The 14,899-nt window shown below is 30.3% G+C and overlaps 1 non-coding gene across 1 annotated transcript; it reads left to right on the top strand.

The window, feature by feature from the left end:
- The first annotated feature begins 13,156 nt into the window (after positions 1 to 13,156).
- LOC149519274 (small nucleolar RNA R71) lies at positions 13,157 to 13,260 on the top strand. The gene has a single exon (XR_016341975.1). It is a non-coding gene; the product is annotated as a small nucleolar RNA R71 (small nucleolar RNA).
- The last annotated feature ends 1,639 nt before the right edge of the window (positions 13,261 to 14,899 follow it).

Consider the following 14,899-nt stretch of genomic DNA (forward strand, 5'->3'; position numbering starts at 1 on the left):
CACACCTTTCTTTTATCGGTAAGGGTTTTTTTTTTAATTTATTATATTATTTATAATATTCGATAGAGATTTCTTTTTTAGTTTCTTAATATTTACGTATGCGTTTATATATTTTCATTAACTTCACCATAAGCATAATCATCCAACTATAACGACCTATGCATATATGCATTTCTATGTAGTTTGCCTTAAATACTGTGGTTTGCTGAACCTTGTTGTCTGATTTTGTTTTGCTTAATAGTATTTATGATATTGGTGGGCTGAATCGTATGCTGAATGGTTTGCTGAACCTTGTTGTTTGATATTGTTTTGCTTAATAGTATTTATGATATTGGGGGGCTGAATCGTATGCTGAATGGTTTGCTGAACCTTGTTGTTTGATATTGTTTTGCTAAATGGTATTGTATGATATTGGGGGGCTAAATCATATGCTGAATGATTTGCTAAACCTTGTTGTCTGATATTGTTTTGTTGAATGGTATTGTATGGTATTAGGGGACTGAATCGTATGCTAAATGGTTTGCTAAATGATATTTTTAAGTGGTTTACTGAAGGGTGTGTCTGAGCACATTGCTGATTGGTGTGCTGATTGGTGTGCTGAATGGTGTTTCTGTATGTAGTATGGTATTGATTTGTATTTAATTACGTACAATGTTAAATTTAGATTGTCATTTTATGTAATTTGTATAATTATGATCAAGATTGCAGGTATTATGAACTTCGAATAACATCATTCTCCTTCTAGTGAACATGCACAAGACACACCTATAGGCCAAAAAAAAAAAGGGAAGGGGCTCAAATAAAAAAATTAAAGTGAGTGACACAAAAATTCATGTTGACTTCAATCAAAGTGGGCAGCCTATGTTTGAAGGAGTTACCAAGATGGCTACTCATATTGGAGCTATCGTCCGTTGTAGGATTTCAATTACTTACACCGATTGGCAATGAGTTTCTGATGATCTAAATGATGATATATGGCAGTTGGTTATGGTATGTTTATTCAACTATTTCGTAAAATTTGTTAAATGATCATTTAATTGAAATTTAATGTGTTCATATTAATTATGTTGACTTATTTAGGAATGGTTTGACTTCCTAATTGACTGTAAAATGATTGTGTTACAATCTACTGGGAAAACATTTAGAGACTTTAAAAGTAGATTGATAACTTAATATATTTTACCACTAGTAGGCGAAGGTGATATATTAGTTGTTCCACCTACGGCATATGTAGATGTGATAAGTGTTGAAGATTGGACAAATTTTGTTCAATATCAACTTTTAGAAGATTTTTCAGTATGTAAACTCATTACCAAAATAATTGTTTATAAGTCTTTATGCAATATATCTTTTGATCTTCATATGTGATTGACGTAATTTCTTTCTTCTGTAGAAAATCAAAGAAAACCAACAGAACATTTGGGCCAAACAACAATATCACCATCGAGCAATGAAAAAGAGATATACAAATGTGAAGTATGAACTTGCTTGTATTCACACACTTGTTTATACTCATTAATGAATATTTATGAATATTCATTTCATACATTCTGATACTTTTATTATGTAATTTAATAGAAATCAGCGAGCTCTAACACCAAAGTTTTCATATGGGATGTTTGGAAACAAGGACATCTATGGAAAGATAGATCTTTTACAGATCAAGCAATTGAAAAAATGGCAAAAAAAATTATATGTATAACTACTTTTTTAATATAATGTATGATTGATATTGTGGTTATATGCATAAGTGTATACTAGCTTGTATAGATTTCTTGTTACAACCCATATTATTATTGTCTTTCAAGATGATTATGCTGCCAAAGTCAAATCTGGTGAACTGGTAACCCAGTATGGCGAAGATCATTTATTTTTAGCATTAGGCGCTAAAGAAAGGCCTGGTTGTGTTTATAGGGTTGGTAAATTTGTCTTGCCATCAAAGTATTTTGGTAATCAACACAAAACCCCATGAATGAGAAATGCACAATATGAAGCAATCATTGAGCAACAACAACAACCAATTGATGATCAGGAGCAACGTTTTAATGAGCAACAGTAAAGACTCACTGTTTTGGAGTCCATGTTGGCAGCAATATAGCATAACATGCTAGTAGGTCGATCTGATAGCATCATCCACATAAGAGAAGCTTCCGTTGCAAGTAAAAAAGTGAACCCATCCTCCACTACCACCCAAGAAGTATGATTTTTTATAATTTTAATATTAATTTGTTTATTATATTTATTGATTTGATTTTAATACTTATATTTCATTAAATATGGTAGTAGGATGTTCAAACTTACAATATGACCCTTGCTCAGGCTATGATGGATAAGTTATCCAAATATTCGTTAGAGCATTTATCCGGAGGAAACTTTATAACCATTAAGTTTGAGGAGGGGTTATTTGATAAACCATCATTTTCTTTCATTGGTGTGGAGAAGGTTAAAGAATTTTGTGAACTTAATGAATTATTAGCTATTGATATCGTTGCTTATATGAGGTTAGCTTAAAAATACAAATATGCACATTCAATATGTAATAATCTATATTACGGTGTAATACTAACTACCAGTATTGATTGTTATCGTGCAGCTTCATATACAAAGAGCTTAAGGGGAGACAGTTGACTAACAGATTTAGATTCATTGACCCCAACTTTATTAGTGAGCAGAGTGGCACAGTCACTTATCATACTAATCATGTGATCCAATGTATGAAAAGATTGGCTGATTATTATTTGCTCTCGTATAATGCGCAGTAAGTTATATTCCAACCTTACCGAAATTTGATTTGATGCATAATCTGAGTATACCATTGTTATTGTTTTGTAGTCGTCATTAGGTGTTTATTATGATTGACACCAAATCTTTAACGTTATACTTACATAATTCAGTTAATCCAACGGTGATGCCTAACCTCGATATTCAAACTTTTATAAAGAGGTATTACACTTTATTATATTATATATGTTTTATTACTTCATAAGTAATTTTATTTAAGTATTAAGTAATGTTTTTCTTTTCAATTTAGGTTAATATTTGCATTCGATAAGAAGATAAAGAAATAAAAATGGGTGTCATTACTGGTAAATGTGAAATTTATTCTTTTATGCTAAGTTTGTGTAGATAAATATTTCCTAATATCATATATTTAATTTTTAGGTACCTCGTCAATCCAGTAATACTGAATATGGATATTATGTCTTTCTTTTTATGTGAGAGATAGTGTTAGATGATTTTATAACCACACCATTCAAGGTTAGTATAAATTTCATAAACTCATTATATCTTCAAAATAAGATACGTACATTATGTTCTCATTTATTAACATTTACTTTTAATTTTTTTTTAGAGGGAGAGTAAAGAAAGCTTCACGGAAGAGGAATTGGATGAAGTCCGTAAAGAATGGTGTGAGTATGTATTATTATTTATCAATGTTGATAAACCTTGAGGTTAGACATTATTGGTTGAATGTAAATATACGAGGAACAAATTGTTATAATGTTTTTAACATGCCATGTTGAATGGAAACTTTAAGTTTGTACATTAGGGTATTGGTTTAATATTATTGGTATACTTAATATGAATACACTATGTGTACTTAATATATTATTGAATACGATTATTTTAGAAAAGTATATTAATATGGCAACATTATCAGTTTTAATTTCGGATGTGTGGACAATTTATTGAAATACAACAATGTTCATTATGTAAATTTCAAAATGTAATTTGTAGTATCACATATATAAACCAAATGTTTTCAGGGCATAAATATACAACTAACATCAAACTTTTTCTCGACATAAACCTATAACTCACTTGACATATACAATATCAAATATGTTTGTTTGATGGGATTAATGAAGGCATTTTTAGCAAGAAAACGCCTTGAATCATCCCTAACAGAAAATTTGGAAGGCGTTTTTTACCAAAATCGCCTTCAATAATCCCACCAAAAATTTTATTATATAGAATATTAAAGGCGTTTTGGGCAAAAAATACCTTCAAGAATCCGTTTTGACTTTTTTGTATGGATTATTGAAGGTGTTTTTAAAAAAATCACCTTCAACAATACCAACTAAAAATTAATCGAATGGATTATTAAGGGTGTTTTCCTACGAGTAACACCTTGAATAATCCCTAGAAAAATGTTATTAAAGGTATTTTTGAAAATAACTGCCTTCAATAATCCGACCATTCAAATTTATCATCTGGAATATTAAAGGCATTTTAAGCCAAAAATACTTTCAAGCATCCATTTCAACTTTTGTCTATGGATTATTAAAGGCGTTTTTGACAAAAATCGCCTTTAATAATCACAAATAAAAATTTATTGATTGGATTATAGAAAGCGACTTTGGCCAAAAATACCTTCAAGAATCAGTTCCATATTTTTCCTATGGATTATTAAGGGTGTTTCTCCGCCAAAAATGCCTTCAATATTCTTTGCAAATTTTTTTAAAGCAATTGGTGAAGGCGTTTTTATCAAGAAAACGCCTAGAATAATCAATTACAAATAATCTCTGCAAAAACCAAAAAAATGCTAAAGTGAAGAATCAAACCTACTACCTTATGATTAATATCCGTACGATTCAAAATTTTTGATATGATATTTATTGAAGGCGTTCTTGTTCAAAAATGCTTTCAATATGCTTGTGGAATTTTTTGGTCCAATTATTAAAGGCGTTACTTGTAGAAAACACCTTCAATAATCGCATACATTTTTTATGAGGGGATTATTGAAGGCGTTGCTGCTAAAACACGCCTTCAATAATTCCCTATCAATTTTTTTAATTGGATTATTAAAGGTATTTTTTGCCAAAAACGCCTTTAGTATTCACTGAAATTTTTAAGGCATTTTAGTCGAGAAATGCAGCTAATATCAAGTCTTGGGTGGCATTTATAACTAATAATGCTGTTATTTGAATATTTAGTGGCGTTTTAATAATAAATGCATTAAGTTTTATAAAAACATGGAAGCTAACAACGTTTGTAAGTGAATAGCTGCTACAAAATTGCCGCTAATATGTCATTTTCTTATAGTGTTTTAATCAACTTTCTCATCCATTCTTATTGTTTTGTTAAAGTGTGTACTTGATGTGCGAGACTTTTGTAGAAAAAGAATATAATAGTGTTTAATTGAAACTGATTTGAAAATGTGAAGATACAGTGATTGCAATCATGTCAAATACCATTGTTAGATTATGTACCAAAAATATATATACTACTGCTAGATGCACAGTCTTATATATGGCTTTTGGTCAAATATTAGTTTTGAAATACATGTAATATTAACAAGTTACTGGCAATGGTCATGCTGCTAGTAGTAGTGAGTGGTATGCTGACAGTTATGGAATGATATGAATCACTTGCAATAGTAATTGAACCTTTTTCACGCTCGTATTCACAACGGAGGTGTGTATGATATGCAATCATGTTTGTTTTATGTTTGATATTTATAGGCTTATAGCATAACATAAAAGTTTAATGGCAGTCATCTCACATGAGAAGAAAACAAATGGAACATTTATTTTTGTTGTTTGTCATCATTCAGCAAAAAAATGAGTTAGCTTGAGCTATTAAGTACATAATTATTGTCTGATGTCTTATTTTGGTTTTTGGTGAATCATTATCAGTATTAGATACAAGAGATGTAAAGACAGAATCCAGTGTTTTTGGATGTTAAGAAATGGAATGGAAAGTCTGTTTGATGTTTGAGATCAACTTATTGGATTTTGGTTAGGTCGAAAACTTCGTCTATGCTTGCAGTACATTATAACCTCAAACAATATTGATGATTAGATATTGGAGACAAGTATCACAAAATGACACAAGGAAAACAAATTAATTTTACGGGAATCCAATGTCCTGAGTTATTTAGATTTGGCTTTATTTTTTTACTTACGTTTGAGTGCTTGGTTATATTGGTCTACGGAGAATTATTTCTTTTAGCATTTCTAATGAATGAATGTTCAATCATTCATTTGTCCCCCTTTTAAACAGGATCTGGGTCAGAAGTTTACTTGGCATTTTTTGGGTTTCAAAAGAGGAAGGCTATAACTCAATGCCTCATTCAGTTAAAGTTTGCAACTTTTGGTTGATGCCATGATGCACGCTACTGAGCGGCCTAAAGGTTTTATCTGGTTTCTTCTTTGATTTTAGTATATGAAATATGAAATTTGAATACCAACATAAAGTATTTTCTTTGTATAAGGAGGTCTCATTTTGTTCAAGCAGGTTTATTCGTTTATGAGTTGAATATCAATATGCATCAATCTGTTAGTTACAGTTTTTCTTGTGTATGATGTTTAGCAATAACATGGTCTCATTTTAGTGCTTGAAGTACTATTTTGAATTGGCTATATCCAATGCAATCTCTCTCTCTCCCCTCCCCGTTTTGACCATTCAAATGTTGAAATTGGTGGTATCCTTGATTGTTTGGTTGCTCATGTGTCTTGGAGCATAACAGAAATCTTTAAAACCCTAAGAAAGATTTTTAAAACCTAAAAAAGTATAATGTTACCTGCTTGCCATTCCATTTCCTATATCTTCTTGCATCAATATAATGGGCATTAGAAGAAACCTAGTTAAGATTAGTGGCAATGGTCCCTGACTAGTGGAGCCTTGAAGAAGTGGCGGTTTTAAGATGCCAAAACTTTTTTGGCACAGCTGTTTTTTTTTTTTTAAATAACTATATTTAACTTTTTTTTATTGGATTATTTACTCAACGATATATTTACTATATGGGCCACAAGCAGTTTTATAATCGAAATGGTGGTGACTATTTGGTCCAGACTGAAAGTGGTGGATCACCCTTTATCTCATATATTCCAGTGGTTGAGAATGATAACATGCTCATATTTTTGGATCTTTTGATGAATGGTAGTGCATATACAGTAAAAATGTGCATACTTTTTTCTCCAAAAAATACATTAGCTTATCAGATTATCGTGAGTAAAAAATACACTATTCTGATTATTGCTGATGCTATAAAGTGAAGTTCATCTTTTTACTTTTATGATGTGGTAACCTTTGTTTTTAAGCTATATATATATATATATATATATATATATATATATTGGTTTGTTTTAGGAAATAATGATAAAAGTCCACCTACATAGTCTTAAAAAATTAAAAAAAAGATCTTTGCAAGCCTTATTTCTTTTGAACTATTTTGCCTTTTGATTTCCTTAAGTTTAACTTAAAAGCCAAAAGCATGAGTGCATTTTGATTATTAGGCTATTGTGTTTACGTTTGATGCTAATGTGTTGCAGTTGTGAACCATCAGAACTTTATTGTGATAATTACCAAAATTTACTTCTTTTTTTTTTTTCATTAATTTTCAATGTACTTTCATATTTTCTTAATAAAATTTCAAGTTTCTCACCTTGTGCATTCAATTTCAATTGAATTATGTGTTCTTCAAATCTTTTTTGAAATTCACGTTTGTGACTTCTTTATGGTTTTTTGATCAATTCTTGATAAATTCTAACTTGTTTTGAGCCAAAAGTTTTTTGTTAGATTCCTAACTTATAAATCTTTAATTCTGGAAAAAATTAGCTTCAAATTCCATCCACACAAGTACAGAAAATTCTCCAAAGTCATGCCTAAACTCAGTTGACAGATTAGTTCTTTGCATGAGTGATAGCATAGCAAGGATCAACTCTCCTTCTTGGCATTTGGTTTGCTTTTTTTCATTTCATACTCTTAGATTTACATGTTTACTTGTTAGTTTTCAATTGATTACATTTATTTTGATAAATTTACCTGTTGTTTGGATAGATTTCTTTGAACATGCTTTGCTTTTGCCAAATTTGTGTACTGTTTGAGTTAGTTCAATGAGCTAGATTTCTTCTTATTTGATGCAATTTCTTTGTTGAATTTTGTGGCAAATTTCTTTGATGAATCCTACCTTAGCTTAGTTCCAATTCATTGTCCTTAGAAGTTTCTAGATCTAGTTTTTCTCTCCTTAAATTAGTAAAATTCTGATGCAACTTAGTTTCTGTTTTGATTTGTTTTAGTAATTTCTTGCGATTTCTCTTCAGTTTCTGATCTTCAAATTAGTTACTATTGTAGTCCTATATATGCTCTTTTAATTTCCAACTCATGCTCCATTAATTTTGCATCATTTAGAGCTAGATCAGTACCTTCAAATTCAATTTCTAGATTTTCTTTTGCTTTCGGTTTCAACTTGCACTTTGAGTTTTTGCATTTTTTGCTTCACATTTGAATTTCAAACTTGTTCTTACTTTAGTTCTTCACTTGGCTTTGCAATTTTAAGTTTGATTTCATGTATTTTGTTGCCATTTAGATTTAGTTCTAGTTCATGAAGTCACGATTTGTTTATAGTAGCTTTGTATTTTTGGTTTTGCAAGTTTAATTGCTTTTTGCATTTAGTAAGTATTTATATTTTTTTAATATCAAAAATAACTTTTTATTAAGTGTAAAAACTTGTTTTACTTTATTTAGTAGGTTTTTTAGCATGATAGTAATTTGGTAGAAAATATCCTTTTATCAAATGGCAGTATTCCAAGTTTTAAGCGATTATTAATTTCATACATTTTAAATTTTTTATTAATAAATTGAAACAATTTGAATGTTATTGTATTAAACTTTGTGTTATATGGATATTTGAACAAATTATGTATTTAGATATTTAAATATTTATAATATTTAGTTTATTAATTTAAAATTGTGTTTATGAATTCAAAAATATTTATCTATTTTTTTATTTAATTATAGTAGTGAATGTAGAAAGAAATTTTAAAAAATAAATTTCCTTCATTTAGCGGCATTTGTGTTCCAAAACGCCAGCATTTTTGGACATAAATGCCTTTAAATGAGGAAATTTAGAGATGTTACTCACAAACGCCGCTATTTTTCCTAACACAAATATAGCTAATGCTCTTAATGGCATTTTTGGCAAACACTGCAAATTGTTTAGTAGTGTTTGTTTATAAACGCTGTTAAACGTAAAAAAAGAAAATTGTCGCTAAAGGTCTATTCCCATTTAGTGTATAAGCCAATATGCCTTTTTCTTTAATTATTATTATCATTTCTTTTGTTTTACCAAACCTATTATACTTACTTGTGTATGAACATGATTATGATTTTTGGAGGAAGAGAGGTGCAAGGAATAAATGAAAAAAAGAAAATAACAAAAGTGAAGGCAAAGCCTAAATGGTTGATTTATTTTTTTTTTCAAAAAAAAAAGTCATAAATACAAATAATAAAGTGATGCCTCACAAGTCACATTTCAAAAAAAGGCTCTCAATTGATCAAAGTCTAAGAAATTCAAAGAAAAAAAGCTTAGGGTTTTTAAACCTAAAATTTCCTTTATGCTATCTTGACTTAAACCTTACATTACAAGCCTAAAAGACCTTTTGAACTTGAGTCAAATATGTAAGTCAACATTAGTGGAAAGGGATAAGAATAGTGAACATATGAAGTTTATTCTATCTTTGAATTAAAATGTGATGAAGTATTTTGCATTCTTTTTACTTGAGTTACATGCATGAATTAAAGATTAAGTAGATGTATATATGTAATAAGCATAAGATAATGAAAAGCTTGATTTTGAAGGAAATTTTTGTGACTCTATGTTCGTACTTGGTTTTGTATTACGCAATAGTACATGATAATAATTTAATGTAATTTTTGACTATGTAAGTATGTAGAATGTCCTTTAATTTTGTTGATTTGAGATTTTGCTTGAAGACAAGCAAAGATTTAAGTTTGGGGATGTGATAGCACCTAATTATATAGTGTTTTTACACGCAAAAAATAGTGCTAAATTTTAAATTTTGGATGGTTTTTAGTGCTCTCTTATGTTATTTTCATGATTTTAGGGTTTCAAGCTCATGAATATCATTTTCATACAATCTATGCATGCAAGAATATAATGAGCAATTTTGGCCCAATCTTGGAAGCTCATAGCCGAATCACCTTGATCCACATTTATTCACCCATAGAGTTTCACTTGTACAAGGGCTTTCCTATAATGCATTCCACCACCTCTATTCCAAGAATGATTGCATGCAAATTCAAGCTCACTTGGACTCCATCATGTTTGGCCAAAGAGAAGCTTGATCCAAGAATGACTCATTTGCTTAGCCATAAAGAAATTGTGTTTGCATAAAGACTATCCATTCCGCTATGCAAAAAGGAAGCTTAATTTGCAAGCTCATGGACTTTCCAAGCATTATCTTAATTGGCCAAGACTCTATCCAAGAAAGCCTTCATGCAATTTTAACCACAATAAAGGCTAGATACATTCAACCAAGAAGATATTGAAGTCCATCATGACACTTGACTTAGCTTTAAAGAATTTTACTTGGAAGAAAACTTTATCTCTCCAAAAGTTGGATGAAATTTAAATTCTTGCTCTTGAAATCCATCATAGATGAACCTAAGCAGGGGATATTGGTAAAGATTGCTTCAAAACATGATAAAGGGTCAAGATTGCATCTTCAAAGTTCTATTCGACCAATCATACTTAAGGAAGAAAAGTCCCATACAGTTATGCCTCTTTGGAAGATAAAGGTGAAGTTTATCACCTAGTATTTGAATTTAAACCAAAGTCTTATAATCCCTACCCCCTTGACCAAACCCTCCACTATAAATAGGGAGGCTATTCACCCCACTCCATCATCCCATTCCTCAGTTCTTTTCTTACTTTTACTTTTTAGTTTTAGTTTTTTTATTTCTTTAGTTGAGTTATTGGATTAGGTGATAGATTTGCCAATAATAAAACTCTTGCTCTTTACAATTCTTTTTCAATCAAAGAAAGTATTTTTCCAAGATCTTTTTTGCATTGCGTTTAGATTTCAAATCTTGTTTTCTTTTCTTTATTTTGGCAAAATAGCATTTTCTTTTGAAGTTCAATTCAAGCATTCTTTATTTCTTTACAAGCTCAGCCATAGTCTTTTGAATGATCTACAAAGTTTACTTTTATGCAATCTTTATTTCAAATATCTACAAGCAATTGAGCAATTACTCTCTTGTTTTCAAGTCTTTAATTTTTATTTTTTTTAAGATCTTGTTTTGGCTCTTGTTTCTAGCTTACCAAGTGACAGTTGGTTAAGTGAGATTCGAGCCTACACCTTGTTTTTAATCTTTTTTCTCCTTTGTTCTGCAATCAAACCTAAATTTTCAATTGTTAGATAAAAGATCTTAGGTTTTCACCATTGGTACTTGAATAGTAACCCAACATTTCAATCATAATCCTTAAGAAGACAATACTAGAATACTTTCATTTATTACTTGAATTATGCACTTACAAGCTATAAGAAAATAACAATCAGGGTTAGCATTATCAAAGCTAGAGGTTGCCAAATGGTTTTGCATCAGAGGGTTAAGAGGTTTTTCAAATTCCTTAAGGTTTTCCTTTACCTTGACTGCATTTACATCATTTTAATCTCTAAGAACGCCATGCTCTCCAGTCATAAACTACAACTTTTTATTTTTAAATCTAAGGGTAAGGCTAGAGTTCGAAACATCTATTAAAGCTTTGGTAGTCAATAGCAAAGGTCTCTTTAATAGTAATGGAGTTTTATCACCTCTATGTTTAAAATAGCAAAATCCACTGGGAATGCATACTTACTAACATTTACAAGCACATTTTTCAACATCCCTTGTGGTAGCTTGGCAGATTGGTCAACAAATTTAAGGTTAAACTTTGTAAGCTTCAACTTTTCATACCTTAGTGTAATAAAAATATTTAAAGGCATTAGGTTTAGGTTACAGCTAAAATCACAAAAAGCATAATCAAGTTTTAAATTTCTAACTTTGTAAGGAATAGTAAAACTCCTATGATTTTTTTACTTTATGGATAAAAGTTGTTGAAGTTCAGGGCTGCAATCTTTCAAAAATATGGCATCTTTCAATTCTTTAAGTAGATTTTTTTTTAATAAGGGGAAAATGGTGCTATGTTAAAACACTGCCTATACATTCTTGCATTCGTCTTTGGCCTTGTTTGTACATCCTCTTCCACTTCCTCCTTTTGATCTTTTTTTTTTTTGGACTATTTTTTTTAAACTATTTCTTAAATTACCTTCTCAAGCTCAGGCTGAATCCTTTCTAATAATGCTTTCCCTACTTGTAATAGCATTTGTCTTTTTTTCAGTAGACCTTTCAATGTATTCTTTAGGATCTTTTTCATATTTCATCTCAGCATTTTTTTCCTCAGGGTTTTCCTTATATGATTCAATATTTTTAGGGGCCTCCAGTATGATAAGGTCAAATCCTTCTAGAATTTCTCTTTCAAATCTCAAAAGTTCTTAATCTTTTAATATGTCTTCTTTTCCCACAAAATCTACCTCATATTGTTTCACAAAATTGGGGTGGTTTACTATTATAGGTTTATCTATAAAATCATCTTCCTCATAAAGTCCTCCATCCCAATATCTCATAATGAATAAATAGCATGACAACCCTTTTATGTCTTTTTGGGTTGAATTTAGTATTGCTTGGCAAGGTACCTATAGGGTGGTTGGCTATAGCTTAGGCTAATTGACTTATTTGGTTTTTAAGGGTTTTTATTGATGTAGCTTGGCTTTGGATGTTGGCATTGTTGGCTTGCATCAATTGGGTCAACATGTCTTTAAAACTTGGTTTCTTTTCTTGGAGTAGGTTGTAAGTTGATAGATTGGGGTGGTAGTTATTGTTTTATTTGTTGGTAGATAGGTGGTTTGGTTGGTTCTAAGAAAAATTGAGGTGGTTTCGCCATCCAGGGTTACAGGTATAGGGATTATGGTTGGGCTTAAATTGTTGGATGTATTGGACAGGTTCAATCTTAAATTGACTTCTTTTATTAGAATGAGGTCCTTTACAGATATCACAAGAAACAAAGAGGTTTTGGATTGCATTCATATGGTTGGTTTGAGGTTGGGCTTTTAAGGCTTTTATTTTTTTGGTTAGGGGGCTAACTAAGAATTGACTGAGGTAATAGCATCTATCTCAAATACACTAGCAAATTTCTTATTTATCTTTCTTTCCATGCCTCATTGGTAATTGTTAACAACCATCTTTTCAATCATTTCATTGGCTTCCTCAAGAGTCTTACTCATAATTTTCCTTTGCAATAAAGTCTAAAGTGGTTCTAATGGGTGATGTGAGACCATTGTAAAAAATTTAGATTTGAAGCCATTAGGGTAGTCCATGATGTGGGTATTTTTTTAGCAACTTTTTAAATCTTTCCCATGCGTCATATAATGTTTCACCTACTTGTAAAAATGTGGTGATCTCATTCTTTAACTTTATTGTTTTGGCTAGAGGAAAGAACTTCACCACAAAACTTTTATACCACATCATCCCATATTGTGGTAGAGCCACGTGGTAATGATGTCAACCAACTTTTCATCTTTTCCTTAAAAGAAAAAAAAAGTCTTAGTCTAATAGTATTATTAGAAACACCATTATAGCGAAAAGTATCACATAATTCAAGAAAATTAGAAAGATAAAGGTTAGGATCATCGCTTGGTAGTCCTCCAAATTGCACAAAAATTTGGACCATTTGTATTATTAAAAGCGTGATTCAAAGTTGTTGGTTTCAATGGCTAGCCTTTTTATAGATGGCTGAAAACCATCAGAATTGGGAACTACATAATCTCTTAAAGTTCTTTGAGCTTTATTGTTTGCATTGGCCATTAGTGTTGGAACAGGTCATGCTGATTGCTCTTTTCTTCTTCTTCTGAATATCCTTTCAATTTCTTGATCAATTGGAGCTAAGTCAACACTTTTTAATCTATGCATGCAAACAAGAAAAGATCAAAGAAAAATAAAACAAATAAAAGAAAAAGAGTTTAGATTATAAAAGTTTAAGAAATCTTTATTATATTGAGAATACTGCTATAATTCCCGACAATGGTGTCAAAAACTTGATTGCTACTTTTTGTATAGCATACAAGTGCACATATCAAGTAATAAAATAAAAGTATTCTAGTATCGTTTTATAGATTGTAAATGTTGTGTAGTTCTTCAAGTATTAATGGCGAGATCTTAAAATCCTATATTTAAACAATTGAAAACTTGGGGTTTGGTTGCAAATAAAGAAAAGAAAGAATAAAGCAATGTAGGCTTAGATATTGACTTCTCCAACTATAAAGTGAGAAGTAAAAGAGAGTAGCCACAAATAACTAAAGAAAACAATTTAAAAATAAGAACAAATGATGAAAGTCGAATGGTATAAGATTGCATAAAAGAGCAAAAAAACTAAATTACATAAAAATAAAATATTTTATAGAAAAACAATGGCTAAAACTAATATTGCATAAAAGAGAATGTAAAAAACAAAAGATTAGAAAAGAATATGATTACCAAAAATAAATAAGTAAAGAACAAGATTTGAAAGCAAAATAGTGAAAAAGATCTTGGAAAACTACTTCTTGAATTAAAGAAAATAATTTAAAGAACAAACCTTTTGTTATTGGCAAATTAGTCACCTAAACCAACAACTAAACTAAACAAAAAAACTAAAGAAAAAGAACTAAAAAATTAAAAAGAGAGAAGAGAAGAGATGTGAGTGATGAAGGATGATGAAATAAGATGAATGGCCTCCCTATTTATAATGAAGGATTTGGCTAAAGGGGATAAAGATTACAAGACTTGCATTTAAATTCAAATGCTACATGATAGAGCTTAATCTTGGCCTCTAAAGCATCATGGTCGAATGATACTCTTCATAGTGGAGCGGTCTTGGTTGAATGGTCTTTTAGGATTTAATCTTGGTCATTTGATTTTTAACTTCCATCTTGATATATTCTCTAGGTAGGTTTGGCTAACTTTTGGATTACAAGATAATGTATTTGAATTTTATCCAGACTTTTTCAATTTAAAAGGCAAGAGTCCTCTTTTTATCATGATTCTTTAAAGAGCAAGCAAAAGAGTCTTTGTCCAT

The sequence above is a fragment of the Durio zibethinus genome, chromosome 4 (genome assembly GCF_047325235.1).
Source record: "Durio zibethinus cultivar Kanyao isolate XHJ-2024 chromosome 4, ASM4732523v1, whole genome shotgun sequence".
In the NCBI taxonomy this organism is placed as follows: Eukaryota; Viridiplantae; Streptophyta; class Magnoliopsida; order Malvales; family Malvaceae; genus Durio; species Durio zibethinus.